The following is a 6000-nucleotide window of genomic DNA, read 5'->3' on the forward strand; positions in this document are numbered from 1 at the left end:
TCCTGTGGAAGCTCTGACATTTGTCTGTGTTTGTGGCTTCTAAGACAGATTCTGAGTAAGAGCTTAAAAAAAAAAGGAGCTTCAGAATCTATCTTGCCAGCTAAATTAAAACAAGAAGAAACAGCTGTCTAAATTTTAGCCCAATGAAGTTAATTCTATTTTCAAGGGTGAGCACTTGAAAAGAAAGACAGAGGTTTCCATTTAAGCCTCCTCTACTTTGTGAAAAGCCTGTGCACACAGAATACCCACCAAGTGCAGACTCCTACTTCAAGGGCATCCAGGGTTTATGTGAAGGACTAGTTTGTAAGAGGAGGAACCCCTGTGACTTGAGGCAAGACCAAAACCCTCTGCACAACAGGGCGTCTCCATTGCCACACAATAGATACTCACGTGCAGAGGAAGATGTTTAAAAGCTGCTGTGAGTCTGTATCAGGGTGTTGTTGAGTCTGACCCAGCTGTCTCCTGAAACACCACTGCTTTCCAGATCACCTCTGTGGAGACACCAGGGCCTCATCCTCTGATGGGGACCAGGAGACGCTGCTTTAGAGAGACTCTTTCATCTGGTCCAAGAGAAAGAAATTTCTCCCTCCATTGGAATTGCATCCTATCCTCCATCTGGGCTAAGGAAGGTCTGTGGTTCACACCAAGCTAGGACTACTAGGAAACCACATTGCTGTTGAATAATCACTATCAGTCTTTAGCATTTTCCCCTGTCATGATCATTTTTATATTATTGATTGAGTAATATATTACTTAGCTATGTTTCTGACATTTAGAACATTACCCAGCACAGGGACACTTAAAAAAATAAAACAAGCTTAAATGTCCTTATAGTTCACTTTCTGTGAAAGTAATTTCTCTTTCAGTAAAAATAATTTCTAGTTTTAAACAAAACTGATACCAAATTCGCTACATTATATCTTAATTATTTCCAGATTCATTTTGCTATTTCTCTAATGGAGATGCATTTTCAACCATATAGAATGCAAAATTTAAGATTATCTACTAATTAATCTTAATATTATGCCACTGTAAGCACAGGAAATATAAGAATGTTTCATCAAAATGTGTCTGAATAATCCTCTTCTCATAAAACACACACACACTTAATGAGGCTTTTCCTATATAGGAAGATTCAAAAGACATAAATCACAAAAAAAAAAACCTGTTCCTGAGAATAATTTAGCCTTAGTTATTGGAAAATAAAATGTTCCATAAACATTTGGAAGAGATAAAGAAGGTTAGTTACCACAATGGATTCAACACCTGAGAAATGACTATGCCTAAGACAGAAAGAAGAGACAACTAAGAAATCAACCGGATGTCATAAGGAGGTACAAGTGGAAGAACTGGGGGTTTTGATGGCTTATCAGGAATATTTGAATTTTAGTAGGCAAGATGGAAGAATCTTAAGAAAATGTCTGAAAAATGAGACATTAAGCAAAATAGGACAGATTGAGAATAATTCTGGATGCCTGATTTACAAAGAAAGAAAACCTGTATTCTGTAAACCAGCTGCAATTAAATTAAAAATTCCTATACAGTAATTGGAAGGCTGGCAAAGATGAAGTCAGATAAAATGGAAGTATCAACAAGGACACATTATATATTTTAAAAACAATAAATCAATAGGCATACATACTTTAAGAGAGCACACCTTAAATTCAGTCCTAAAGAATCAGCATGATACCTATAGCTAACATCTTATAGACATTTAAAAACAAAAGCACTTTATAAGTCAAAGGAACATCCAGAAAAAAATCATTTATTTCCCCTCAGCCTGAAGAAGAAACTGTTAGTCTAAATAAGATTCCAGTGAAATTACCATTGTCTTCATTATCTGGGTTCTGTCATTTAAGCAGAACAAAACACAAAATAAAAAAAAATTATCCTTTTTACTGCCACTGGGTGAATTATGAACCAGAGAAATTAACAAAGGCAAACAAAATAAATGGAAGTGCATGACAGTTGAAGGCTCGCTTACCTGTGGCCTTAGGGTGCCTGGTAATGCAATGATGTCAATTAAGAAAAAGTTCTCTGTTCCTGCTCAGGACTCCTGCCCATAAAATGATTAGCCTGCTCCTCAATGCCATCTTTCCAATGATTACCTGAAGTCATGATGGCATGACAGTTGCCATTAGAGTCACTTGTTTTAAATTCTACCTGTCATTTGCTGTCCTAAAACCAAAGCACATCAAAGAAAACCCCAGTGTTTTGCATCTTTCAAATGCTGCAGCTGAATCAAATAACTGGTGTCAGAGGATTTGCCCCACCTTTCCCTATTCCATCCTCCCAGATACAGAGGCCATGTTATATTTCCCTTCTCAGTGCTTCATTAAAAAAAATCACCCCAAAACTTCATATGGTCAAGATTACTAAGAATTCAATAAAATATAGAACATTTACTTCGTAGGTATTTTTCCTATTTAATTACAAGACTTTCATAGCATCCTTTGTCAATCCTTCTGATCAATCCTTCTGATTGGAGTTAAGCCAAAAGAAGAGTAAGAAGGGGACATCACTCGGTTGGTTGGATGTTTGTCTATCATGTAGGAAGTCCGGGACACAATACCCAGCACCCATAATATTGGGCAGGATAATAGAAGTCTGTAGAATCTCATGATATCTTTAGCAACATAGTGAGCTTGAGGTCAATGAGCTATACACAACTCGATCTCAAAAAACAAGTACATAACCAAATATGTATACACAAATCATAACTCACTGGCATAACTGTAATACTATACTAAAATCTAAACCATTATAGTTGGCAAGGCTTCACTGGTAAATCTAACAGGTAGAGTGGGAGTATATTGTCTAATTCTTTAAAATTAAAACACATAAAGCCATGCTCGACATAAAATAGCATTCTTTAAAGCATAGGGTAATGAACTTCAGAATATTAAAAGGATTGCTGTGGTCCCACCTGCATATCCTATATCACACACACACACACACACACAAAATATATATATGTGTGTGTGATATAAAACATGTATAATATATTATATACATATTATATTTCCTAAATATTGAAAAGCAAAAGTCTCATTCAAGTAAAACTAGTTGTTTAAAAAGATACATATGAATATTGACATACGAACGATTTTAATTGCAGTAAATATGACAAATGCCATGGTAAGAGCGTGCACAAGGCAGTGAGTGTACCCAGAAACTGGGAGAAGTTCAGGAAATATTAGGACAGTGGGCCACATCTGACCTGAATCTTGAAGAATGAAATAAATCTAAGCTCTAGGAGAAAGCAGCAAGGATTGAAGTTAGCTCATTAGAGTTGGTAGTAGAGCTGCAGTCAGTTAGCACCAGTTGGAGGTCAGGTGTATTGACAGTCTCAGGTTGGCTCTCTTGCCTTTGTTTCTGGGACCAAACATGAACAGATGACAGAAACCCAATGATACTGAGACCTTGGCCTATGACTGGCGCATCATCACGGAAACAACACTGCACTGTGCATTAGAACAAGGACAATCCCCATCCAATCTCAACATAGAGAAGAAGAATATTTTCCTCATTTCAGAAGAAAATATGAGAAAGTCACGAAATAGTGTTTGATTATTAATTTGATTGACATAAAAGTGGGGAAAATAAATGAATCAATCTACAAATCAAGAAACTAGCTTCAAGAAAGAAGAAAAGGCCAGCCAAAACAGCAGCTTCACAGGTATCTGATAACTTTAGGAATGAAAAGACATTAACATATTAATCTAAAATATGTATTGCTACTTCTCATACTAAGAGTGTATTTTAGAGGATAATAAGGATATAGGGTGTGAAGAAATGAAGTATTTAAGAAATTGTCATAAACTGATTTATTAATCTCAGATACTAAAAGAAGTGAAAGCAAAATCAAGGAGGGTATTGAATTATTTTTTATGGACACCTTGGTTGTTTGTGAGAAAGGGAAAGAGAAGGCTTTATCTCTCCCAGGACCAACAGTGACTTTTTCTGAGGTTAACTCTGTGGCACAGAAAGTTTCAGACTGTGGTGTACACTGTTATATTTGGTCTTCTAATACAACCAGCAAGCTACTAAGAGCTTAGTCACTTCACAGATGAGGTAACTCGGAAGTAATGATTAAGCCTAAAAGTTAGAACGCCAGTAAAACAGAGCCTTGTGACGCAGACCAGCAGCCTGGATGTCATCTGGAAGCCTCTTAGATCAGATCCATCCCAAACCACAGAATTAGGCTTTGAAGTTGTCCTCTTCTCTGAGAGCTTAATCATTTTCACTCATTCAGATCAGAGCAATGCCCTTCAAGAGAACTTTATTTATTTATTTGCTTTTATTCTTATAAAACTTTATTTCCTCATTGTTGGGTAACTGCAGCTGCTGGAAATTTTAACCTTTCACTGATCTCTTCTCTGTAATATTATGGAGATTAAGTGCAGTCAATCTCCATTATTCTTGAATTCCATATTGCAAGCTCATTCACTTATTAATATTTGTAATCTCAAAATAAATGATCACCACCCTTTATAGCTATTTGTGGAATTGCAAAGAAAGGCAAAAGAGCTAAATTAATGTCACACAAATTCCCATCTACAGTCAAACAGCAAGCAAGGCTCTGCCTTATTCCAGCCTTGATTTTATATCATTGTATTGTTTAAAAAATATTACTTCTGTGAGAAAAATTGCCTCTGTGAGAGAGTTTCATACATGTGTGGATCATATTCACCCTTCCCCCACCTCTTCTTAGACCCACCCTCTCCTCCATTCACCCAACTTTGTGTCCTTTTTATTTTTAAGGCACCAAGACCAAGTTGTGATTCTCAAACATTCTTTGATGTGTAGCAATCCACTGGAGCATGTTTACCTAGCAAGGAAAACTCTTAGAAACCTCTCTTTTTCCCTACCCCCTCTCTCTGCAGCTAATAACTGCCAATAACTCCCTGACTATGGGTGGGACTCTGTGTACAACTCTCCATGCTGGGGTCTGACCTGGCTTGGTCTTGCACAGGTCTTGCATATGCTGTTGGAATCCTCATGAGTTCATATGTGCAGCTGTCCTACTATGGCCAGAAGACACTCTTACCTTGTAGTCATCAGCTGCCTCTGGGTCTTACACTCTTTCCACCTCCTTCTCTGCAATGATCCCTGGGCCTTCGTGAAAGGGGAACTGTAGAGATGGTCCATTTTGGGCTCACCATTCTTCAGTCTCTTATCTCTGAACCTTGGCCAGTGGTGAATCTTTGTGTTCATTACCAACTACCACAAATAGAAACTTTTCAAGTGAGAACAGAGCTATGCTTTGATCTATGGGCATAAACATAAATTATTGGGAGTTATTTAGTACTATATCCATTTAGCAGAGCAATAGTAGTGATTTCATTGTTTAGAATGATTTTCCAAACTAATCTAAAATTCTGCCTCTCAATAGCAAATGAAAGGACTCTATAATGTGCCGTGTAGAGAAAATATGCATATTAGCTGCATTCAAGAATGACTTATAGTGCTCCTGACCACAGCATGTTATTCAATAGCATATTAGACCCAGAAAATGGCAGAGGAAATTTGAATTTCTGTAACCATTAAAGAACTTTCTACAGTATCATTCTCATGCATGATGGAAAGCAGTTGGTCTTAATGTGTTTGTGAGAACATAATCAATTGAAGAAACTAAGCATGGGAAAGCATTGTTTTAAAGACTAGAAATCAGATAAATATATAGTTGCATTATTCATAGTAAGAAAAATGTTGATCTCTTACCCACTTATGTTTAATTAAAATAATATTTCATCTATAATTTCTGATTAGATTTGAAGCCTGCTCTATAGGAGGGAATTCAGGTCTAGTGTTATAAATCTGGCCAAAAGTTCATGGCTGAGAAGGTCAAAGGCCCTAGAGTAGATTTTACTATTGTTATTTTGGTAAGTGACCATATTGTCAAACTGCCTTCTAAATATTACATTTATACACACAGGCCTGAACCACTATCAGCCTTGGTCAGAGAAACTTCTTTTTGCAAAGGGCAGCAGTTAACTC

The sequence above is a fragment of the Chionomys nivalis genome, chromosome 18 (assembly GCF_950005125.1).
Source record: "Chionomys nivalis chromosome 18, mChiNiv1.1, whole genome shotgun sequence".
In the NCBI taxonomy this organism is placed as follows: Eukaryota; Metazoa; Chordata; class Mammalia; order Rodentia; family Cricetidae; genus Chionomys; species Chionomys nivalis.